The sequence below is a fragment of the Arvicola amphibius genome, chromosome 3 (assembly GCF_903992535.2).
Source record: "Arvicola amphibius chromosome 3, mArvAmp1.2, whole genome shotgun sequence".
NCBI classification, from domain to species: Eukaryota; Metazoa; Chordata; class Mammalia; order Rodentia; family Cricetidae; genus Arvicola; species Arvicola amphibius.
In genome coordinates, this window is record NC_052049.1 from 37,133,970 (window position 1) to 37,160,226 (window position 26,257).

The 26,257-nt window shown below is 39.6% G+C and overlaps 1 protein-coding gene across 3 annotated transcripts in view; it reads left to right on the forward strand.

Annotated features, from left to right (window-relative positions):
- The first annotated feature begins 1,262 nt into the window (after positions 1-1,262).
- The window catches only part of Gpbp1 (GC-rich promoter binding protein 1), a 68,860-nt gene continuing 43,865 nt past the window's right edge, over positions 1,263-26,257 (forward strand). For 2 of the 3 annotated variants that reach the window (XM_038321577.1, XM_038321579.1), the window contains exons 1-2: positions 1,264-1,469; positions 2,729-3,664. The gene's annotated coding sequence lies outside the window, so the exon portion shown is untranslated. Of the gene's footprint in view, positions 1,470-2,728; positions 3,680-26,257 lie in introns of all 3 variants that reach the window. The other variant, XM_038321578.1, reaches the window with a different exon arrangement.

Sequence of the window (26,257 nt, forward strand, 5' to 3'; positions counted from 1 at the left end):
GCAGGGGGGCATCTATTATTTATCAAGGTGGCAACCTCCACGATGAATAAAAGTTGAGGTGTAAATTAGGGTGAGTTTACATTGCGGCAGTAGGCGAACTTTTAGGAACACTGCACTAAAACTACAAACCCCACAATGCATATAAAGGCTTAGTTTCTGTGATGTGACGCTCCCGTGGCTCTGGGGAATGTAGAGGCAAATATTGATTTTTCTTCGTTATACGCTCGTTATATCCTCGTTTCTTCTAAACACAACCTTTCTTCTCTTGGAATGCCAACTTCACCTTTTTTCAAAGTGTTCTTCAGTTACCACGTTTAGGGAAGCCGAATACTCTAACATTTATTTTTGTTTTGAAACAACAATGGCTTGAGCATTTGCGGATTCCCAGGACAACTCTGCTGCAACAATCTACCCGCTGAACATTTGTTAGAAAACGCGAATTACTAGCGCGACACTACCGTGCAGCCTGTCTGCACGCCTGGGAAAGCCGGGCTCCCGCCAAGCCTCGCAGTCCCTAGCCCGGGTTCCGCGTGTTAACGTCCCGCACGCTCCGCGCGGCACGCGACCGCGCCGCCCAATCACTCGGGCACTAGCAGGGCCGGCTCCGCCCACGCGCCTCGGAGTGCCCGCGCCTAGCGAGCGGCCCGCGAGTCACCGCGGCGGCTTCTGGCCGAGCGAGCGAGCGAGCGACGCGGCCGGTCCGGGCTCCGCCGTCCGGCAGACGCAGGAGCGCCGCGCACCCAGCGAGATCGCGCCCACCCGCCCGCTCGCCCTCGCTCGCGCCAGCCCCACCCCACCGTCCCGAGCTCGGGGAGGGCCGGCCCGCGGTTGGAGAGGGGCGCTCCTCCGGGAACGGCCGGGAATCCCCCCCCCCCTTCTTCCACCGAACGTTCGGGATTGTTCACCGCCCTCACGTCAGCAGCAGGGGGTAATCCCCGGCTCCAGCTGCTCCTGACGTCACCGCGCCGAGCCTCCGCCCCCTCCACCCCCCACCTCCGCCGCGCGGACCAGCCTCCGGGTCTTCCTCAGAGCCCCGCCCCCTGGCTAACCACGCCCCTCCCCTCCCCCAGGCGCCCGACGTAGAGGGCGGAGCTTCGCGGACCGGGGCGTGAGCGGTTACTTGGGCCCGAAGGTTCTGTCGTGGAGGCCGTCCTCCTGCCGCCCCGCCCCGCGGGTTCGTTTGCACGGCTTCTTCCACACCCTTTCTTCCTCCTCGTCGCCCGCCTCGCCCCGCCTTCCTCCACTCCCTTCTCAACCTCGCCAGTTCCTTCCCCGCCTCGCCACCTTCCACGATCTCGCGAGACTTGGCCCAGAACATTGCGGATCGGGTCGGCGCCATTTTGGGACTGAGACTGGTTGTGGGGGAGGGAAAAGCGGCAAAAGGGGATTATTCAAAGTACCGAAAACCTCCTCCCGGGATCGAGCGCAGCGGCACCCCCAGGCCAGGGGCACCTCTGGTGGGGCAGAAGGTAACACCGTTCCCCGGGCCCCGGACGGGAGTCCCGGGGACGAGCGAGGCTGGGGGGGGCTGCCCGTGTCGGCGTTGGGGCTGGAGGGGGTCGGGAGCGGCGTTGGTGGCGCGAGGCGTGAGGCTGCGGGCGGCCCAGGGGGCGGCGAGGGGCGCGGGGCGGCCGCCCTCGGCGTTGACTCAGCCCGGCGGAGCGCTGGCGGAGGCGGCGGCAGTGGGGAAGAGGTGGGCGGCGGGCCTCGGGGACCGTGGGGGGGTGCTCGGCGGAGGCCGGGAGCGGCGGCGGCGGCCGCGGCGTCGGGCTGCTTCAGGGCCCGGCACGCGCCTGCCCGGGCACCGGCCGGGGGCACCGTCCCGGGGGACCGGGGGAAGTGACGACCGAGCTGGGGCCTGGCCGCGCTCCGCTCGCCGCGGCTTCGCCCTCCCCGCCGCGCCCGGCGCCGTGGCAGTTGCCGCGGTTGTCGCTCGCCGAGGCGAGCGCTGCCTGCGCTCCGAAGTCGTGTGGGCTCCGGGTCGGACGGGACTTGGGTTTTTTTTTTTTTTCGGGGAGAGTACCGTCCCTAACGCGGTGTACGAGTGGGGCCCCGTGTCCCCCACACCTTGAGTTTTGATCGAAACCTGTTTGCTTGATTCAAGGAAATAGGGATTGGCACTCTGATCCCGCGGCTGCGCCCCGAGGCTGGGAAGTCGCCCCTCAGGCGAATCTTAGGGACCTTCTTGCCACTCTCCCCTCCCACCTTTCCAGCCTGCCTTATTGGGGAGATCCAGCTGCTCCGATCTCCGAGACGTTGCTTTTTGGAAGGAGCGTCCTTCTCTTTTCGCCTCCGGTTCTCGGAGTTAGGTTCACTAACGCTCCATGGCAGCTCCACCTGTCCATTTGTTTTCCTTTGGCACATGGGGTAGAATTAGGGAAGATCCATTGTGAAATGGTGTGTCCGTTTCATAGTTTTAATATTTGCTCAGAAAGTTTTGAAGTTTTGCACATAACAACCTCCCGTGTTCCTCCTGCACACAGTTCCAAGTTCAAATCGGAACTTTGCTCAGTGATTCCATCACCCACTGTTTTCTGCCCCTCGACTTTGAAGTCCTTTACATTCAGTAGACTTGTACTGAGGGTTAGGCTCCTTTCACAGTTCTCTTTTTAGGAATGTACAGTTCTCGCTATGGGTTGATCCTCCCCACCGCCCCAAAGTGGTGGTTAGTTTTTATCTGAAAAATAAAAACTGTGATTTAAGGTTTTTTTTTTTATTACTTTTACAGGTGATTGAATTATGCAGATATGAAGATCATCATCTAGGTTTTGTTTAGGCCCCGGATATTTCAAGTGGCCATTTTGGAATTACAGTTCTGTTTTTGTTTTGGGTAATTTTGCCCCAGAAGTTTATTAAAATTGACAAGAATCATCTCTGAAGTGAATTGATATTGGTAAACAAATTCATCGTGCACAAAAAGACCCAGTCATTTCTTCAGTATTTTGGTTCAAACGGATTATATAAGTGGTTAAAGTATTTCGTCTGGTATTATTTTTGTCTCTTCCCCTCTCCTGTTCTTGTTTTTCAGCCAAAACTGTAAGATATGTTTGATTTGTGTACTGAGTAGTTTCAAATTACTGTTTAAATATTGCTGAAGTTTCGTGGCAGTTCTTTTTACCCTTATTGAAAGTTTTAGTAATTTTTGACTTCAGCTGTTTTCATATTACAATGGGACAGCTTTTCTAAATGAAGCCATTGAAAGAATACAGAGTTTTTTTCTTTTTATCTTTTATTTCCTTGGGAATGTAAGATGTTCCACCTTGACACCAGCATGGTAGTATTGAGATAGCTATTTGTCTCTTTAGATGCTGATGTTTAAAAGTCATCTTCAGATGTGGAGTTTTCTTTTTGTTTCTGCTTTTTGCACATAAATTGGATATTTCGTCTGGAGTGGATAAGTACAGCAGTGACAAATACATGGAATAGTAAAGAAGACCTTGCTCTTGAATCCGAGGAACCTGGCTAATTCTGGATATAGCCATATGAAAACTTCAGAACAAATATGGGTAGCTGACTTCAAATAACTCTATGTCAAATAGTCATAGGTTAAGTATCTTCAAAGAACTTGGATATTTCAGAGGATACAAAATAAAAAAACAAACTGGAAAACATAAAGCTTATAGAGAAAAAACCAGCACCCTCCTGTGCAGTCCACTTGGGATTTGTAAGTACTCTCACGGTGAGCAAATTGACTTGTAATCATAATGTGCGCCATTGATCCTGTGTTACTCTGCAAACCTTTCAGTGTCTTGAAAAAATTTTGCTTTTGGTTCAGTTTCTGGATAGTTTGAAAATAGTTATTGGCTATTTAGTTGGAATGGAGAAGATTTTAAGGCTTACAAATGTTGCAAACTTATTACAGTCTTAAGTTAAAAGTTGTTTTTTGTTTGTTTGTTTGTTTCTCAAGAGTGTTTCGTTCTCTGTGTAACAGTCCTGGCCTTCCTGGAACTATCAGGCTGGCCTCCAACTCACTGAGATCCCCCGCCTCCCAAATACTGGTATTAAATTAAAGGTGTGCACCACCACAACCTGGCTAGTTTTTGTATTTTTAAAGTTAAAAACAAACAAACATATCTGGTCAGTATTCACTTTAGACTATGAATAGCAGAATAGTAGAAACCTAGAAAAAAAAACCCTACACATTTCACATATCTGGTTGGTTTTAAGTTTTAAATGCCTTACGTCTTGATTCCTGGTTTACTTTGTAAATGTGAGTTTAGACTGCATTACTATACATATAGTCTAGTGATCTAGTTTAGAGTAAGGTAGTTGTAAAACAGAATAATGCAAGTTTAGTTTTAAATCTGGTATCTTATGGATAAGCTTGTGTAAGGTTTAACTATTTCTAATCTTTTAACCCATTACAGATATTAAGTTTTTGGAACAATTTATTGAAGCTGTTTTGTGTTTCACACTCTTTAGTTTGCTAAGCATTACTGAGAGAAGCAGAGGAACTGAACAAGTTGACTTAAAAAATCTTTAAACTAGCATAGTAATTACATATTCCCCCATCCCCAGGAATGTTGTGCTGGCTTAAGTTCATAGATAGTTTTATTTAAGTTGTGATATTTATTAGTCTAGCAGAAATTCTTTTAATTTTTAGTCATAACTGAATTTTTTAGGGTTGAGTGGTTTTTATTTGCTATTACATATAATTTTTCAGTGTGTTAGGGGATTCCGTAGGGTTTTTTTTAAATGTATTTTTATTTTACGTACATTGGGTTTTTTTGCCATGGGTGTCAGATCCCCTGGAACTGGAGTTACAGATAGTTGTGAGCTGCCATGTGGGTGCTGGGAATTGAATCTGGGTCCTTCTTAAACTGCTGAGCCATCTTTCCAGCCCCTGTGGTGTGATCTTTTTAAAAATTCACTTAAGTATATTTTCACACAATTAGTAAATAGATTAATATGGCTATGTTTAATTTATTTCATCTAATACCTGTTCTGAGGTAGAAGATTATAACTTTTCAATACTCTCCCAAATATTTGCTAACTTTAGTGAATTGTTCATTTTTTCTAAGCAGATTTCTCCCCTTGCTAACCTGTTGAGTTCTGTTCCTTTAAAGCAAAAGAAGCAGTAGTCTAGCTGGGTGTTGGTGGCACACACCCTTAATTCCAGCACTCTGAGGCCAAGGAACTTGGATCTCTTGAGTTTGAGGCTATCCTGGTCTACACAGCTAGTTCTAGGACAGCCAAGGCTACACAAAGAAACTCTGTCCCGAAAAAAGGGAAGAAGTAGTAGTCTAAATGAATGTTGGTATTTGGATATTCATGCTTAACATTTATTTTCTGCTTTCAAGTTGGGATTAGAGTTCAATTCCCTGTGTTTTACAGACTGGATTATATGTGCTTTTTGTATGAGAAGGTCTTTAGTAGTTCTTAAACATTTAAAAATATTTGAAACATTTAATTCATTGTGGGTGGCTGATCCTCCTGACTCGAGAGTGCTGAAATTTACCTGTGTGCTGCCACACCATGCCTTTTGTGCAGTATTTTAATAAATTGATGAGAACATTTGTTTATCACTAGGGATCCAAGAGCCTGTATTCCCTGCATTCCTATTAATTGGCTTTTGAAATTTCTTGTATAAAAAAGTATGTATCTTTAATGTGAAATAGGAATTGAACTTGGTTTGGTGTGGTGGTGTGAGCCTTTTTATCCCAGCATTCAAGAGTCTGGTCTACAGCATGAGTTTCAGACCAGACAAACTTAAAAGTATTGGGTGGTGGGGACAAACAAACAAAAAACTCTGGACAGAAATTGAATTGGTATCACCTTACCTTTATTCATAGAAAATATCCATATTTGTTTTCTTGTGATCTTGAAATTTCCAGTATTTCTAAGCAACAATATCAGGGTAAATTAACTTCAGAAACCAGCTTTGTATACTTGACTCCTTGGTAGTCTTTTTGTGAACTTTGTCTATAGAGTTGGTCAACAATTGATATGTTGGGGCTGGGCTTGGTGGTGTACTGCCTCAGTCCCAGCAGAGGCTGTGATCTTTTTTGAGTTGAAGGCCAGCCTGGTCCACAGAGGAGTAGAGTTCCAGGACAGCCAGGATTACAGAGAAATCTAGTCTTGAAAAAACAAACAAACAAAAAAAACCCCAAAAAACCAAAAATGAAACAGCCAGGATTATAGAGAAATCTAGTCTTGAAATTCGTCTAAAACAAAAACGAAACAAAATAAACCCCTCAAACAGAACAAATAATGAAACCAGATGTACATACTTGAAAAAAATTTCTGTAAAGTGTCATTGCCTCAACAGCCAGGTGTTAGAGCCTCCTGGAATTGAAGTTACAGGCAGTTGTAAGCCGCTCTAAAATGGGTGCCAGAAACCAAATTGAGGTCCTCTAGAAGCGTAGCCAGTGCTCTTAATCCCTGAGCCATTTCTCCAGCACCTGGATTTTTCTTTTCTCTAAGGCAGTCTCATGTAGTCCAGGTTCAAAGTCAAAACTGACCTTAGGCTTCTTATTACTTGCCTCTGCCTCTTCAGGGTTGGAATTAAAGGCATGCCCCTTTACTCACAGGTTTGAACCTATGGCTTTGTGCAAGCTAAAGCAAACATTTTGCTAACTGAGCTACATCTCCACCCCTTCTGATTAGTTTGACGGTTTTCCAATATTTTACTTTCTGGAAATTGAACTGTATAGTATTACTAATGAGTAATTAGAGTGCTACTAGGACCGATTCTTCCCCACCCCATGTTCTCTTACTCATGTTCTAAATGAGGTGTTTTAATAATTACAGTTACAGATTATAGTGTCATGTGTTTTGCTGCTTACTTTTACATGATAATCTACTCCCCCCCCCCCCCCAGGGTTTCTCTATATAGCCTTGGCTGACCTGGAACACACTCTGTAGTCCAGGTTGGCCTTGGACTCACAGGGATCCACCTGCCTTTGCCTCCTGAATGCTGGGAATGATAACCATTCTTAATACTATGAGGAAAGTAGTATAATTATAGTGGTGTAAATGAGAAAATTTAGGAAAGCTGAGGCTTGAAGAGAGTTGCTTGCTTAGAAATAGAATCCAAGTAATAATGTCTCTGCTCCTCATACTCTTAAAACTTCCCCCACCCCCATGTATTGAGGATGGACCTCTTTCATGTTAGACATACTCCAGCCCTGAGTAGTATTCTCAGCCAAGCCTGTACCCTTAATCAGTATGCTTTAAACTCATCCATGCTGGACAAACTCTACACCCCCACAATTTATACTCTTTCAATTGCTGTGTTTTACTTACATTGTCTTCTTGTGGATACCACTTTTAATTCACTTTGTTTGAACATTTCTCCCACTTCTCTTTGGTTAACCCTCATTGTACTAATAGAGGTTGGGGAAGCTAAGAGAAGCTACTATTCAGTTTCTCTATTTGTTAATAGCTATTTGGATAATGACTTTCCTTGGTAGTCTCTTAGAAATGTGGATCTAAAGATTTGTTGTACCTTACTTTCTCATTGATTTTGCCCTGAAATTACTATATAAGTTTTTGTTTCTAAAGCTGTTGGTGAGTTGGATGCTCAGCAAAAGGAAAACAACAACAAACAAACAAAAACAGAAAAACATTGAAAGATGGGACAGTTTAGTTTCAAAGTGAAATAAATGAGAGATATGTGAACCCACGTCAGATGATCTTGTGTTTTGACCATATTGTCTTGATTGTGTGTATGAGTGAAACAGCATCTCATTATTTCAGTGTTTAACCTTGGCTGTCCTGGAATTTGCTGTGTAGTTCAGACTGGTCTTAAACTTGAGATTATCCTCCTACTTCTGGCTCTTCAGTTAAATGAATTATGGGTCTGTGCCATCATATTTGGCTTTGTCTGTCTCACTTATAATGAAAACCTTAAAGACTGTGTGCGTGTGTACATGTGTTGTGTATTCATGTGGAAGTCAGAACAGCTTTCAGAAATTGGGTTTTCTCAACCATCCAGCTAAGGCTTCGTAGACTTTATATCTGGGAAGCTATTTCACTGACCCTGATGAGACTTTGAGATAATAGTTTATTTAGATGCAGGTATGATGTAAGAAAAGGATAATTTTGAGAATATCAAATACGTAGAAAAAGGATTTGTGATATTGTGTATTTACCCTAATTTTTTTTTTTTTGCCTAAGTTTTTCATTTAAACTTGTGGAAATGATAATTGCCAAGTTGATATGTAAATTATATATAATACTTAAAGAGTTTACTTAATTAAGTTTATATGTAAAACCAGTGTTTATAGTGTCTTGAGCTATTCTTTCTACCTCTTGTTTTTGCTAATGGCATTACCTGAAATTGTATCTTTGACTTCTTATGGATACATAGCTTTGCTTCCCCATTTCAAATTTTCATTTTCTAGCTTACTCTTAGGTTGGTTTTCTACTTAAGGAAGCAGCTCGTTTATTTCTTTGCTTTTCACCTTACTCTTTTTTTTTTTTTTTTCGAGATAGGGTTTCTCTGTAGCTTTTTAGAGCCTGTCCTGAAACTAACTCTTGTAGACCAGGCTGGCCTTGAATTCACAGAGATCAACCTGCCGCTGCCTCCCAAGTGCTGGGATTAAAGGCGTGCGCCACCACTGCCCGGCTCACCTTACTCTTTTAAAAGTCTCAGAAACCTCCCTAAAATATATCAGGAGTAGCTTAGCTGATGTTCTAGTTCGCTTTAGGTCTTTCATGAAATCTCTGTCGATGCCAACTAGAGCCACAATCCACTTGGCTCTCCTAGAGCAGGTAATCTGAGATGAAGGAAATGTGTAATACCTTTTACCAAGGTTCAGCCACTTTCTGCCTCTTTAGATGCAAGTCTAAAAAGGTTTATGAAGTTAAGACAAAATAAAAGGGAATCCCACCCATACTTTTGATCAAAAGATTTATGGACGTTTTTGTAAAGTACATATGGGCGGAAGCTTTTTACATTAATAATCAAAATCTTTGTTCCACAAAAGTAGAGTGGGGTGTTAAATAGTTTTGGGGAGAGTATATTCTGTATTTATATGTACTTAGTAGACTTAATAACTTTCCAGGTGCTGTGTGACTTGTGGAGATAAGGTGCTTTGTTTTCTTTTTTTTTTTAGGGGCCATATTAAGGGATGAATCTAGAGATTCACATTCTAGACAAGTAATTTATTGCCGAGCTATACCTCTAGTCCTGTTTATTGTTTATGCTTCCCCCACATACTGGTCTTTCAATTAGCATAGTAAATGAAATAAAAGGAAAGGTTTTATTTATTTTTTATATGTATGAGTTTTGCTTGTATATTTTTATGTGTACCGTGTTTGTGCCTAATGAGAAGAGGGTATTGGATCCCCTGAAACTAGAGTTAAAGACACCTGTGAACAGTCATGTGGGTACTGGGAACTTTTGAGAGCACAGGTCTTCTAGAAGAGCATCCAGTGCTCTTAATCACATAATGTCTGCTCCCTCTTAAATTATATTATTATTATTATTATTATTTTTGTTTGTTTGTTTTTTTTCGAGACAGGGTTTCCCTGTAGTTTCTAGAGCCTGTCCTGGAACTAGCTCTTGTAGACCAGGCTGGCCTCGAACTCAGAGATCTGCCTGCCTCTGCCTCCTGAGTGCTAGGATTAAAGGCGTGTGCCACCACTGTCCGGCTTAAATTATATATATAAAAATTTGTGGTTTGATTTGTTGCTAGAGGCTAGAGGTACCAGATCCCATGGAGCTGGAGTTAGAGGCTGCAGCTGTGAGGTGCCTCATGTGGATGGTTGATAACCTGTCCTTTGCAGCAGCAAGGACGCTTAACCACCAGCTGTCTTTCTAGCCCTTAGTTGTCCTATTTATAAACAATAGTTTTGATATACTTTCTCTAGTGACTAATAGAAAATTTTTTTAAGCTAACTGGGCCATTTGTATGTCTTCAGAGAAATATTTAAATACTTAATGAAGATAGCCACTGTTATCCCCCCCTTTCTTTGTAGCTTAGTCTGAATTGGAATTTATAATCGTCCAGCCTCAGCCTCCATAGTGCTGAGATTACAGGCATATTTCACCACACCTGATATATTTGCCCATTAAAACCTTGTTGTAGATAGTCATATATTTTAGATTGTAACCTTAACCATAATGAGCAAATCATTTGAGACAGGATCTTAACACATATCTCAGGCTGTCTTGAAACTAACCCAAGCTGGCCTTGATTTCTGATTTCTTGTCTCAGATGGGTGAATGCTGAGATTACAGGGTGTTCTAGCACCATTTTCAGCTAATGAATCCTAATAACTAGTCAGTACTGAATTGGTGTTCATAGCATGTTTTAGGCTATTCTAAACCTTTTTAAGTTTTAGTTCTATAGACACCTGTGTGGGAAGGTTCGCTTACTATCACGTTACAGTTAGAAAATGTAGGCACAGGGATTTCAGACACTATGCTAAGGTTATACAAGTAATATTTCTTCTGAACACATGTATTTCTGTATCAAGATTTACAGGTAATTTTTCAGGTGCTAATGAGAAAAGCAAAGTACTATTCTGTTTTAGAATATATTTTTGTCTTGGGCAGCAACTAAATTTTATTTTCCCAGGTGAATATGATAATAGTTTGCAGGTTGATAATAATCATTCAGGAATGTATGTATGAGTTCTGGGAATCAAACCCAAGTTCTCTGTAAGGTAATACTAAGTGCTCTTAACCTCTGAGTCATCTCTGCTGTCCAACCCTAGCTAATTCTTAGGGTCCTTGTTAACTAAAATGAGGTATCTAAAATCAGTCATACATCGAAATTCAGTCCAAGATTAAGTAATTTACCTAAGGGGTTAGGTGACAAAACCAGAATTAGAATTTTTTTTTTAAAACTTTCTCTTTTGAGGTGGTGCTGGGGATTGATTTTTACCAAGTATAAATTATGATCTAGTAGAAACAATGACCTAGTAGTGACTCTTAGCCCTTAGATTTTCAGTTCACTAGAACTTGTGATGTGGTGGAAACTTGTTTGGAGAACGGGGGGGGGGGGGCTTTCTCTTGCTCCTCTTTCCTCTTTTTTCCTCTTTGCATTTCTCTCTCTTCTCTTTCTCTCTCCTTTTTGCCCCTTCCCCTCCCTTCTGTGTCCCCCTCCCTCCCTCCCTCCATCCCTCCCTCCCTTTTCCTCTCCTTTCCTCTGAGACAAGGTTCCATTTTATAGCCCAGGCTAGCCCAGAACTTGTGCATCAGCTTCCCAAGTTTTAGGTGTACAAGCAAGTGTTACATGCCTGGGTATACATCATGTTTTTTTGGAACTGGAGATAGAGCCTAGGGCAAGACAAAAAAAGGAGCACTTGGGGAAGTGTACACTACTGGCCTATACCTTAGCTCTTTAAGTCCTTTTAAAAGTCATCTGTTAGATGTTTGTTGTGATTAAAAACCTCAAAGAAATGTCAAATAAGGAAAGATTTTTTTAGGATTCAGTAGTTGATAGAATTAACTATCTTACTTTGTTGAAGCAAAATACTCTCTTTCATATTAGAGCAAAATATATACTTGTAATGAAGGTAAATGTAAGGAATTTATAATAAAGTAACACATTTAAATATGTAATGTCATAGTATGATTAGTCTAGAATATAAAGCACCCTTTACTCATTTCTTTGTGTGTCTATGCATATATGTGTTGCCATGCATCTCTGACTGGCCTGTAACTCACTATGTAGGACAGGCTGATCTTGAACATGGAGGTGATCCTTTTTTGCTTCTTGGTTCTGTTTTGCCAGTGCTGAAATTAAAGGCATGTGCCTCTAGTCAGTTTATTTTGTCTTTTAAAAACTAATGTTTTTGATTAGTTTGCATGTTTTTCCTTTTAAAAAATATTTTTAAAGTTTTTTATTGTTGTTATTTTATGTGTATGAGTGTTTTGCCTGTATGTCTATGTATGTGTGAGCATGGGCATGTTTATGTTGGTGGAGGCCAGAAGAGGGGTGTCAGATCCCTTGGAGCTAACTGGAGTTGCATACAGACAGTTGTGATCTGCCATGAAGCCCTGAGATTTGAACCTGGGTCCTCTATAACAGCTGGGTGCTTTTAACTGCTGAGCCATCTCTAGCCCTCCATTTTTCTCCCTCTCTTTTTTTCTATGATAATGTCTCAGTGTAGCTCAGGATGGCCAGAGCCTTGACATCTTTATATTTTATCTGTGTAGTGCTGGGGTTATAGATAAGTGGTCTGGGCCACCAAACCAGTTTCTAATTGTTAAAACAATTAGTTTCTTACATATTGTACATTGTATTGAAGACATGGCCTTGTGCATGCTAAGCAAGTAAGTATTCTACCATTGAAGTACATCCTTCCAGAGTAAATTTATACATTTTTTTAAGTTGAAAATATTTTATTTGTACAATATATTCTGATCATGGGTTCCCTTCCCTCATCTCCTCAGGTCTTTTCCACCTTACCACCTTTCAACTACACCTTCTTTCTTTAAAAAAGAGTGAAATTGAAACAAACAACAAAAAAAGCAGAAGAAATACATGCATGTAGGACCGCCACCCCCCCAAAAAACCCTGTAAAAATGCTAAACTGGAACTGTTATATATAAGCAAAAGACTAGTAAGATTAAAAAATGACCAAGCAAAGCAATTTGATGCAAAAAATAGTCTCAAAAATACCATTGAGTTCCTTTTGTGTTGGCTATCTACCGGGCATGGGGCCTACCCTCGGATGTGGTTTGACTACCTAGTGAGACTATCGCGAAACTAATTTCCTTTGTAAGTAGTTGTCAATTGAAGATAAAATTTATACATTTAAGAAAGAACATTTGAGGCTGAATAATAGTCCACTGATTAGTTTGCTTTCTTTTCCCCCTAATTTTCTGCCAGTTTAATTGTGAATTGCAACTAGTCTGCACTGGCCTGTGTCGTAGTGACATTTTTTTTTAAAAGAAATGATTAAAAGTGGAATCAGTTTCCCTGTACCGATAATTGAGGATAAAAATCAACATCAGGCTTGGGTTAATGGTTCTTGTAGAGGATAAAAAGTAAAATTGATTTTTATCTATTTTGTTTTTCAAGATAGGGTTTCTCTGTGTACCCTTGGCTGTCATGGAATTTGCTCTGTATTGAATTCCTAGAGATCTTCCTGCCTCTGCCTCCGGGTGCTGGGTTTAAAGGCATGTGCCACCACCACCCGGCTAAAATCTAAAACTAATTTAAGGGCAAAATATTACCAAGAAAACTTTAAATCTAACTTTTTTTTTTTTTTTCGAGACAGGGTTTCTCTGTGGCTTTGGAGCCTGTCCTGGAACTAGCTCTGTAGACCAGGCTGGTCTCGAACTCACAGAGATCCGCCTGCCTCTGCCTCCCGAGTGCTGGGATTAAAGGCGTGCGCCACCATCGCCCGGCTAAATCTAACTTTTTTAAAATAAAATAATTTTATCTGCATGTGTGACCTTATGCCAGAAGAGAGCATCAGATCCCAGTATAGATGATTGTGAGTCATCATGTGGGTGCTGGGAAGAGCAGTCAGTGCTCTTAAATGCTAAGCCATCTCTCCAGCCCCTCAGTTTAATGCTTTTACACCAAAAAAAAATAATATTTTAAAAATTGAGGCTGGAGAATTGGCTCACTGGTTAAGGGTGCTTGCTGTGCAATGGAGAGGACTTGAGCTCTTGTTCCAGCACACACATAAGAAGCTGGACATCAGACAAGCTCACACCTACACAAACACATGTACTTTGTGTATGTACACTTCCATAGTCTCATGCTTTAAATAAAAATAAAAGTTTTAAATAAAAATAAAAAGAATGTAATGATTCCACTAAAAAATTTATCTTTTATGCCAGGTGTGTAATCTCAACACTTGAGGCTAAGGTAGGAGGATGAGGAGTTTAGGGATATTCTCTAAGGCTAAATAGTGAGTTTGAGGACAATGTAAATAACACGAGACCCTGTTTATGTACTTAGGTTTCTTCATGGATCCACTTCGAAGGTAGTTTTGTTGATGTATACACAATAATATACTCTTTTTTGAGAATGTTTTGAGAGAGGTGTCATGTTACCAAACCTGACTTCTTAATTTACCATGTAGTCATGGATCATCCTGATCTATCTTCAGTTCAGCAATGCTGAAATTACAGACATGCCTCACCATGTCTAGCTATGCTTATTTTTTTTACAAAAATGAAATCTTTGAATACTTGAAATTGTAGGGTGTAAAGCGTCTTCAGCATTTTTTATGTTATTGATAAAATAATCAATGCTAAGTATGTCTATTCTAAGTATACTGCAAAACGGCAAAAATATGTTTAAGGCCATTTCAGAAACAGTTGAAAAAAATCTGTTACACTTGTAAGTCAAAGTTTACTAAACAGTTTAATTTTGTCAGCAGCTTGTCATGGTGGTGCAATATTGTAGTGGCACTTGGGAGGAGGAGGCAGGAGGAGCATTCAGCTATATAGTGAATTGCAGTTTAGTGTGTTGTATGTGAAACCTTAAAACCCAACCAAAAAGCATCAAGTAAACTTCCCAATTTAAAACAAAACCCGAAAAACTAAAATCAGCAGCTCAAACTTTATTTTCTCTCTCTCTCTATATATATTTAAATTTACCTGTTTACCCACTCACCCACCAGTCCATTTATCCATTTATTACGTGGGTGGGTGTGAGTGCCATAGCATGCCTGTATAGGTCAGGACAATTTACCTAAATTGCTCTACCTTCTATCATGTGTCCCCGAAATGAAGTCTGGTTTGACACCCTTAACTTTACTGAGCTATCTCTGACCCTCAAAGAGCAGTTGTGGAAGATCCAACATTCTAACAAAATACACTCTGTTGATGTGGTACATGCTGAGGAATGGTGAGAGGAAAACACCAAGTCTTGTATCCTGTGGTTAAACCATTATTTTTAAAAGCTGAAGCCTTGTATGTATAGTAAAAGCACTGCTTTTGCTAACAGTATAGTTCTGAATCTGAGGTGTTTGAGGCAGCATTTATTGTTCATTTGTGTGTAGCTTGTGTGATGAGCTATTGTGAACGTGCTTGATGCAGTTACAGATCAGTATTATCTGAACATCAGTTTTATTAAATTTTTGATTATGAATTATTTTTGGTTGCCAAGCATTGAGAATCCTTTTAATCTTTTTGCTGATGCCAGATTTTACACCACTCCCTCATTCAGTTAGGTGATACCATTTGGGGTTGTTGAGGTCCACTAAGAGTTTGGGATGTTGTGTGTGGAGGCTCAGGCCTGAAATTCAGGCATTTTGGAAGCGGAGTTGAAGGCCAGCCTACTCTACATAGCAAGTTCAGGCCAACCAGGACTACATAATGAAACCTTGTCTTAACAATAACCCCTTAAAAAAAAAAACCCAAAACAGAAACTAAGCCAACCCAAAATGGGAAATTGAGGACTATGGGATCAGCCAAAAGGGAGAGGGTGAATTGGAGAATGTAGGTAAATATAAAATGAAGGGACTGAAATGAGCAATATGTGTAATGTGCATAGTGTTTTACATATTTCATATATACATGGAACATTTAAAATTGTTAAGACAATGTAATATACTTTGGATAATACTTAGGTATGATTACTTGAGGTATTATTTCTTGGGTAATCTATGGTATGGCATCATAGCTTTAAATGGTATATTTATAAAAAAGTTAGCCTTTTTGAGACAGCATCTGGTTGGCCTGCAAACATAATATGTTGTTCAGACTGCCCTTGAACTTGTGGCAGTCCGTCTCTGAGGTTTGGGCTTATAGGTTTGGATCATCATGCCTGGTCCTATCTAGGTAATCTTAAATGTTCAGTCCAGATTTTCATATCATGTGAACATTTTTCTTGAATTCTCTACATGTTAATGCTGTACTCTTATTTACTCCATACTTACAAGGGAACTTCAAGTCAGTGGTTGTCCTGTCCCCCCACCCGCTTTAGTACTTGAGGTTTAACCTGGGGTCAGTGGTCTCAAACATGCTAGGCAAGCAAGCTACCACTGAGCTTCAATCCCCCCTCCCCCCGTTTCATTTTTATTTTAGTAAATAGCTTCCTGATCTACCTTATCAAAATGAAACACTTGGAAATCATCTTTGGCTTCCATTCCCCCATGGATGCATTCTATTTGTTCCACCTCTTATCTCATATGTCCTTTTCTATCCCATTTCTTCTACACTTGTCCAGGATACATCTTGTTTTCATTTGAATTGACTACGTTTGCCTCCTTTCTTTACCATTTGTACTGTATAGCTTATTCACAGAACGAAATGATCCTTTAAAAGCACTAATAATTGGGACTGTAGAGATGGCTTAGGGGTGAGAAGCATAAACTTCTTTTGTAGAGGACTTAAGTTTGGTTGCAGCTATCCTGGGAACCTCTATCTCTGAGCACTTGGGCTGACCATGGTGGTGAATACACATAATTAAAAACAAAGAAAAGTTAAATTTTTGTTCTTAAAAGCCTTCCAAATCGTTTTCTTTGGAATTAAGCATACTATTGTATAAGTCTTTACATTGTTTATTTTCTCTGCAACTTTGTGATCTTAGTGCCCATTGGCCCCTGGCCACCTTTTTTTCCTTGAAAATACCAGTTTCCTTGTTTAAAGTCTTTATGTTGTTTCTTAGTTTTTTCACTAGCCCATCCATCCACTTCCTTCTGTTCCCTTTCTCTTCCGCATTTCTTTTCCTTTCAGGGAGAGGGCTGATTTATTTGGAACTCTTAGGCTCCAGGGATCTTCCTGCTTTCATCTTTCAGCAAGTTGGACTGTTTCTGTGTACTACTGCCCCTGGTTAGTTCAGTTTTAGCTCAGCTGTGATAGACTTTCTCTGACTGTTCTTTGTCTGAATAACTCTATACTCTTTCTTTTAGTGCATACATATAATACCCTTCCTAGTTCTTCAAAGCCTGGAATCACCTCTTAATTTCCTATCCCCATCTTTATATCTTTCCTCATTTTTTATTGTTTCACATTATAGGTAATTTATTCTTTTTTGAGGTTTAAATTTGGTATATGTAGTTAGTATTTTTATTATAATTTGATGCTTAACTGCTTGGTGATTAGTTAAATTTGTTTTTACAAGATTATAGCCAAATTGATTTGTTATCAGATCATTTAAAGGCTGTTTGATTTGCTTAGGTTTACATCATTTGTTGCATGAACTTCTAAATCTCTTTACCTGATAAACACTTAATTACTATGATGCTTTTAAGATTTTTTTCTCTAATTTTAAATTGAACCACAGGGATCAAATTCAGGTATTTTGCCATTTGTCCCAAATTTAAAACACCAGAATCCACTATTTCTAAGTCTTTGAAATAGAATGATAAGCACAACTTCTGACTCAGAATTTTTGAGATTCAGGGAGGCTGACATTTTTTTGTGCATAATATGTGTGTATAGAGGTCAGAGGACAAGAATGCTCTTTCCTTCCACGTTTTTGTGGCTTCTGGAAAATGAACTTGAGTCTCTAAGTTTGAACAGCAAGCATTTTTTTTTAACCTGTTTTGTTGTCTCGTTGACCCAGCTATGACTGTTTATACCAAATAATGTCTATTATATATTGTATTATTTAAGAGGAGGGAATGGAAGAAGGTAATGCAGATTTGTGACAGCAGGATCACATGTGCACCCCCTCCCCCAACCCCCAAACATGGTGTCTCTGTAGCCATGGCTGTTCTAGAACTATAGTACAGGCTGGCCTTGAACTCTTGAGATTTCCTTGCTCTGCCTCCTGACTGCTGGGATTAAAGGCCTGTGCTATACCATGTTTGACAGTGACTGAAATTTTAATCATTTTCTAGTTTGATTTCTTAGTGTGATCTTTGGTTCTGTGTAAGAAAGAGCATTCTAGAACCCTTCCAGGGCTTTACTTACTAGGCAGCTCTGGAAGATTGCTAAGGTGAGGCTCTAACCATATTAGGAGGTGAGTGCTGAAAGATTTTGGAGCCTAAATTAGGTTGAAAACTACTTGAATGATAAGATGCTTCAAAGATTTTTCCTGTGTAAACTAGATGTCTCATCCTACTCAAAGTGTGTGGGGGCATAAAAGTGACTGCAAATGTTTTGATCTTAGTTCTATGAAGGTAGAACCTTCCAAATACTTAAATTTGCTAAGAAGACAGACAGTAGTCTATTTGAAGCCTAAGAAGCCTGAGTTGACAGGGAACAAATTTTGGCTATATTACTTATTTTCTGCATAAAGATTATTAAGACCTGTATTATGGTTTGATATATAACTAGACCTGAGTCGGAATATTTTTTGATTCTAGAAAGTTGAATGTACTGTTGTGCTGTTACTTTAATAGTTAGGAAAATTACTTTTAAAACATTTATTTAGGGATGGTGAGATGGTTCAGTACAGAAATACTTCAAATTTGGCAGCTTGAGTTTGATCCCTAGAACCTGTATAGAGTGTGAAGGAGAGAACCAAAGTCCTAATTTCCACACACTTGCTGTTGCAAACTTGTCTCCTGCCCCTCCCATCATACGTGTGCCTTTCAGACAGGAAGGAATAGTGAAAACTTTCATTATCTTTCTGCATTAGACTTTGAAGAAAGTTTTATTTTCTTCTGAGTTAAAAGTATCTTGAGGTATTGTAGTCTTTGTGTCTTGAACTATGAAAGTTTGAAAATATTAACGGTAGCTATGCTTTTATTTTAAAGGATAGTTTATTAACAGCTACTTGGTAATTGATTCTAGTGTATAAACCCTGTTCTAAAAAGTGAAATTCTACATGATAAGGTAATTTCAAGTTTTCCAAGAACGTTATTTTTGGTTATACCATTGCCATAAAGACATTTAATTTTGTTCATGTTACATAGAACTAAATCATCTGTAGGATTTACATAGCCTAGTAGTGTTATGTGTAAGAAACACAAATTAAGGATAAACAAAGCACCTAAGAGGCTTCACAGTTACATTTGGGTAAACACTTAAGGTTTTTTTTTAAAACCAGTATCAAAACCATGGCTATGTATGTTGTAGTGTAATTCAGAAATTTTGTACATCTGTGAACTGAAAGAGGACTTAAGGAGAAGTTACTTGAGAGTAGGCAATAGATTGTTTGTATATTTTAGTTAATTCTTTGGGAAAGTTTGAGAGAGATTAGTATTCTTTTTCTTTTTTAAAGGTGTGTGTTGAGGGGAGGGAGAGATTGAGTGTGTATGTGTGCTTGACACAGGCTCCTGCCAACTTTATGCTTGTGATCCTCCTCCCTGGTCAGTGCTAAGATTATACATGTGCATCACTCTCTTACCTTAAGCAGTGTATAAAGACGCGGGGTTCTGTTTTCCAGATTCTGTCATTTATTGACTGGTTTTGGGATAGACTACTTCCTATTATTGGCTTTTCGAAAACTTGCTCTATGGACTATGCTGACCTCGAACTCAGATCTGCCTGCCCCTGCCTCCTGAGTTTTGGAACTAAATGTGTGTCCACCACTACCCAACTACTTGTTATAATTTTAATCTGCCCCTTTGTCCTTCCTTTTATCCTGTACAATATTGACAATTTGTTTTTTTTCTTTTTTGATACAGTTACAGGATCTTACATAGTTATATAAGGTTGGCCTGTAGTAGTTCTCTATATAACAGTGATTGGCCTTGAATTTGTAACTCTTTGCTTCCACTTCCCCAATGCTTAGATTATAGATAGGTTGACACCATTCCTGACTGCTTTTTGGCTTTCTCATTCTTGCTCTGTATCCCAAGTGGGCCATGAACTTGTAACAGTACTCTTGCCTTAGCATCCTGAGTACTGAAATTACAGAACATGTGGCCACTGTACCCAACTGAAACTTTTTTAAAAAGTAAATACTTCTGAGTAAAAAATAATACTTAAAAGTTTATTGAAAGGGGCTGGCTCAAGGGTTAAGAGCTCTGCTCATTCAGAGGGTCTGAGTTAATTCCCAGCAACCACATGGTAGCTCACAACCATCTATAATGAGATATATAATGGTATTCTCTTCTGGTGTTTATGTATAGAATAAATAGATGTATTTAAAAAAAAGTTCCTTGGAAGGATCTGTGGCTACAACCTAGTTTTACAATTATTTACTAGCTTTTGTTAAAGTCAGGGCTAACTGCTCTCTTGTGCCTTATATCTTCTACTGCTTAGCACAAACTGTTTATGTTGGCCATTCAGTAAATGATTTGATTTGAATTAAATTTTGTTGCAATTAGTCCACACTGTTTGCAGTACAATTCTAGTTTAAAATTTACGTTTGCCAACCCTTAAAATACAAAAGTCCCTGTATACTGATTTGTTGAAGATATAGTCTGCTTCAGTTTTGTGAGAAAACTCAGTAAGTATAAATTTGTGTACTTAATTTTTTTAGAGATTATAATATGATTAAATCATTGCTCTCTTTCCTTTCTCTAAACCCTCCCATGCACACACACACCCTTGTCCCTTCAAGTTCCTGGCCTCCTTTGTTATGAAAGCACACATATACGCACGCGTGTTTATGTGTGTATATACTGGAAGGGAGCTCAAGACGCTTCAACTTTAAATTTGTGTGCATTAAATAGGACCAGGGGATGGAGCTCAGTTGGTAGTTTGCCTGCCTAGCATACATCAAGCCATTTGATCCTGAGATGATCTCCAACACTAAATAACCTGGCCTTGGTGGTCAGTACAAGAATGTAATTGCAGTACTTGGGAAGAAGAGGGAATTCCTCAAGGTCATCTCAGTTTGAGGCCAGCCTGTGGTAAATGAAACCTTGCCTCAGCACCAAATCAGGAGTAATGCTATTTTTTTTGGTACTGAATTAATTGCAAGTGAGTAGTCAGTTCTTTTTTTTTAAAAAAATCATTTGTTTTATTTATGTGTATGTGTGTGCATTTTTGAATGTTCCTGGAAGCCAGAAGAGGGCTTTGGATATCTTCCAGCTGTGAATGCAGATAGTTGTCAGCTGCCCAGTGTAGGTGCTAGGTCCTCTGTAAGAGTACTAAGTGCTCTTAACCATCAAGACATCATCTCTTTAGCTTCATATCAGTTCTTTATAAGATTTTGGCAGAGAGAGAGAGAGAGAATCTCATGGCATGTATGCATAGTATAAGTACTATGCTAAGGTTAAGTGTTTTATATATATAGTTAGCTCGCCTTGAGCTGTATTCCCAGCTTAAGCTATATTTTCAGCCCTGTAAAGTTTTTTTTAATGTTTGTGTTTCTATTGTCTATTTGACATATTGCCCATTAGTAATCTTAAAAATTGAGGATTAAAAACATCCTGTTTTCAGAATATAATGTTTTTTGGAGGGGAGAACATTTATTCAACCCTTAAATAACAAGCTTATAATTTTCTTTTATGACTTTTTCATGTAAAAACAGCACAGAAAGATTCTGGTAAGATGTAAACCGAGGCTAGGTCTATCTCTCCCTGCCTCCTCCTTCCATTTTTCTTTTTTTTTTTTTAAAAGATCCCTCCCTCCCTCCCTTCTTTCCTCCTTCCTCCCTTCCTTCATTTTGTTTTTTTTTGAAGATGTATAGCCATGGCTGGCCTGGAACTCAGATCCACCTGCCCCTGCCTCTGCCTCCTGAGTGCTGGGATTTAAGGCTTGAATCACCCTACTCTTAAAAATCTCTTAATTATAACCACCCAAAGCTTTAACACTCTTTATATGATCCCAGTTATTTTTTTTTTTTTTTTTTTTTGAGATCAGTTCAGTACTTATCCCTATCTTTATCTATTGCACTTACTTCCAAAACTAATCTTAGTAAACTCTTAACAACTGTTGAGGTCAAAAGGAGCCACTGTTGTTAATTGGCAAATATGACATTTGCATAGTGGTAATATCCAGCAACTGTGTGTTAATATTCCACTCTGGGATAATACAAGAGTACTACAAGGCAGCCTGGGACTGGGGAATTATTTTCTGAACTATGTACTTCAACTCTACTGCACCCAAGAACCATTTGAAGAGTGCAAATGTGTTGTCTGAAAGAATATAGCTGATGGCCGTGCAGTGGTGGCACATGCCTTTAATCCCAGCACTCGGGAGGCAGAGGCAGGCGGATCTGAGTTCCAGGCTAGCCTGGTCTACAGAGTGAGTGCCAGGACAGACTCCAAAGCTACACAGAGAAGCCCTGTCTCAAACAACAACAACAACAACAAAAAACAGCAAACAAAGGAATATAGCTTGACAAAATCCCAACCAGGGAAACACATAAATCTCAAAACAGTAGCATAAGAAACACTAAAAACAACCAAGGCAACCCTATCCCCCTTACCAAATTACTAATCACACAGTAATGACATCTAGCAAGAGTGAGTTAGATGAAATTCCAGGCAGATAATTAAAAAGAATGATTTTTTTTTTACAATTATGTTTAAAAGAGATGAAAGAGGCAAAACAGATCCTGATTGGGAACACAAGAAAACAACAGAAGAATAAAGGGATAGGAAAGACAGATTTGTTTTTAAAGAGATAGGAATATTGGAAGGAAAAAAAAAGCCATTGTTAAGTCAAAAAAGTTTGTGGAATAGAATAGAAATGAATGAGCCAAGGAGAAGATACAATATCTGAGCTTAAAGACAAGGTGGCTGAACTGGAACAATCAGATACAAAGATAAAGAAATGAGAAGGTACCAGTGGAAATTCCAACATACACATTACATACTCAAAAGACCAAATCTATGAGTGGCTGTGCAGGTTCAACTATAATTCTTTTGGTAGAGACAGAATTCCCAGAAGCAATCTGGTTTTGAAGACTAGCTGAATTCGTGAGATCCAGGTTCAAACCCTTGCTCAGTAAATACATTGATAGTGGTTGAGAAAGACTTCTGGTCTCTACATGTGTGTGAATATACCTACACACCTGTGCCCCTGAGCATACATGCACATATGTTAAAAAAAATAAACGTGTTTTAACAACTTGATCAGTTCACAAAAAACTTTTTTTGACTGATAACTTCTTTGAAATTTTAAATTACATTTTATTTATTTATCTTGCTTATACCACATGTGTACCATGTGAATGTGAGGAGGTCAGAGCTCAACTGGAGGCCTCTGTTCTCTGCTTTAATTATTGTGGGCCCTGGGGATCAGACTCATTTCATCAGATCAGGAAGCAGACAGCTTTACCTTCTGAGCTCTCTTCAGCGTTTTAACATCATATTCTTGGAAAAAAAAATGTTTTTGGAGCTAACTATTTTGTCTTCCTTTTTTTTTTTAGATTTATTTACTATGTATACAATGTTCTATCTGCATGAATGCCTACAGGTCAGGAAAGGGTGCCAGGTCTTACTACAGATGGTTGTGAGCCACCATGTGGTTCCTGGGAATTGAACTCAGGACCTTTGGAAGAGCAGGCAATGCTCTTAACCGCTGAGCCACCTCTCCAGCCCCCCCCCCCCCCGTCTTACTCTTAAAACAAAAAATATACCTCCAAATGGATTGATTTGGTTGATTGATTGCCTTTTCATGGGTTTGGTGGTGGTGAGACTTTCATGCCATGTTGATATTCTGACGAGAGTTTGTTTTGAGAGTCGACTCTTGCCTTATACCATATGGGTTCTAGAATTTGTACTTAAGTTGACAGGGTTGGCAGCAAGTGCGCTTAACCATTGAGCCATCTCACCTGCCTAAGTTAGTTTTTCTTGTGTTTTCATAGAAGCTAGGGGGCATCTGGTGTAGATTAAGGAGAGAAGTTTGGCTTTGTTTATTGTGTTCTGCCTAGTGGTACACATTGTCAAATTGTTCATTACTAGTGATGTTCACTTTGATCTGTTTATTAAGTTACTCTTTGTGAGGCTCTTTTACTACAGAACTATAATAATTTTTAGGTTGGAGATACTTAAGAATTGCATAGGTAAGCTATTCTCATACATATGTATATATGTGTATCTAGATATATGATTTGTTGAATGCTTGTAATGCAGTGTTTCTGTCACTTCATTGAGGTAAAAATCATACTTAACATTTCCGGTGTATGGTCTTTATTGACATTTAGTTGCACATTCATGATGTACTTACATGAAATTATACAATGTGTTTGTCTTTCTGAAAGAAAAATTTGGCGGCTGGAGAGATGACTCACTCAGTGGTTAAGAGTTCTGATTGTTCTTCCAGAGGACCTGGATTCAATTCCCAGCACCCACAAGACAGCTCACAACTGTGTAACTCCAGTTTCAGAGCATCTGACACCCTCACAAAGATATAACATAACATGCAGGAGAAACACACATAAAACAAGAGACATAAAACATTTTAAAAAGTTCAGCCAAAAATGTTGTATGCCGTATTTTCCTTATTCTTTTATCTTTTTGTTGGACATTTGGAATGATTCTGTTTTGATGTTGGATAAGTGTTGATGCAAACATTGGTATATACATTTTTAAGTATGATTTTCAATTCTTTGAGCATACTGAATACAGATAATATGGATAATAGGGTAATTATATGTTTTAACTTTTTGAACGATTGCCAAATTGTAGTTTTTAGTTGTTGTACAATTTTGTCTTTATAACAGTAACACGCAAGGGTTCCAATATTTTCCTATCTTCAATACCACTTTTTTTTCTATTAAAAAAGATTATATAGTGGCGCACGCCTTTAATCCCAGCACTCGGGAGGCAGAGGCAGGCGGATCTCTGTGAGTTCGAGACCAGCCTGGTCTACAAGAGCTAGTTCCAGGACAGGCTCCAAAGCCACAGAGAAACCCTGTCTCGAAAAACCAAAAAAAGAAAAAAAAAATTATATAGCTATTCTAGTGGGTGTGAATTAGTATCTGATCATGGTCGCTTTCACTTATATTTCTCTAATGACCACCAGAAAGTGCTGCTAAGGGTAATTTTATTTGTGGAATCTTTTTGTTTTATTTTTATTTATTTATTTTTTTCCGAGACAGTGGTTTCTCTGTGTATCTCTGACTGTCCTGGAACTCGCTCTGTAGACTAGTCTGGCCTCGAATGCAGAGATCCGCCTGCCTCTGCCTCTGTGAGTGCTAGGATTAAGGGTGTGCACCACCACTCAGCAACTGAGGGTATTTTATGTGTGTATTGAGTATTTATAGATCTTAGGGGAAATATCTACTTGTATTTGCCTGTCTTTAAAGAGTGTCTTTCCCTATCCCCACAATCTTCCTTGCTTTTTGAGGCAAGGTCTCTGGACCCTCTGCTATCCTGGAATTACCTATGTGGAGGCTTGCCTCAGACTCCTTCCTGCCTCTGCCTCTCAACTGGCATTAAAGACATATGCTACTCTGCCCAGCTTTTTGTTGAATTTTAAGAGTTTCTAATATATTCTGGATACTAGACATTATCAGACATGATATGCACTATTTTTGATTAGCAACATACTCAGGGCCCTGATTATTCATGCCAGGTGAGGGGGTGAGGGTTCTTTATGAGTCCATACCCTTGAATAATGTTCTTTACATAGATGTTTTTCATTTATAACCTTTTTCTTCCTATTCTTAGTCCTGGTTTTGTTGTCATTTTAAGAATATTGCCAAAAGTACGGCCAGGAAGCTTTATCTCCTTGTTTTCTTTAAAGAGTTTGAAAATTTTAGTATAAAAATTATTTGTGTGTGTGTGTGTGTGTGTGTGTGTGTGTGTGTGTGTGGTGGTTAGAGGTTATCTTGGAGTGGACCCTGTCTTCCACCATATGAGTCCTATAGAGCTGAGGTCATCAGATCTTCTGTGCTATCCCTCTTTACTTGTTTATTTATTTATTTTGGCTTGTTGAGTAGTTTATACAGTGCCTGTATATTGTATTTGAAATGCTTGTTACGGTGAATGTTTATAATCTCAACATTAGGAAAGCTGAGGCAAGAGGATCAGAAGTGGGAGGCCTGCCTGTGCTACAAAGTGAGACTGTTTCTCAAAAAAATCAAATAAAAAACAAAACAAGCATTTTTATTAATAAATAATAAAATCATTTGTCGAAACCGTATTATTTACTTTTTACTGAACTAAGCCTCCTTTTTTGCTTTGTGTTAAAATAATTATTTTTGTACAGGGGTATTTATTCACAGGGTGGCCTAACATGACCAATTTAAGTCTCAAATTTGACTCTCTGGGATGAAGGAACTCTGGGTGATTTGAGATGCAGAGAAAGGTAATTGGTGATAAAGTAGTGGCTATCTTCAGGAGCAAGTACAGAAAGTAGAGATTGTTCTTTCCACTGTAAAAGAAAAAGTCAGCAGTCATCAGGCCAAAGTGAAAGGTTGGTGGCATTAATTTTTTCTAAGCTACCTTCAAGTTACTAAAAAACTGGTTTGGCCGTAAAAAAGCAAGTGACCAAAAGAAAGTGAAGCTAGAGGATTAATCCGTTTGTTTGTTTGTTTTTCATGATTCATACAATGTCCTGTCATCTGTAGTTCTTGTGTTACTTCCTACATGCATCCCT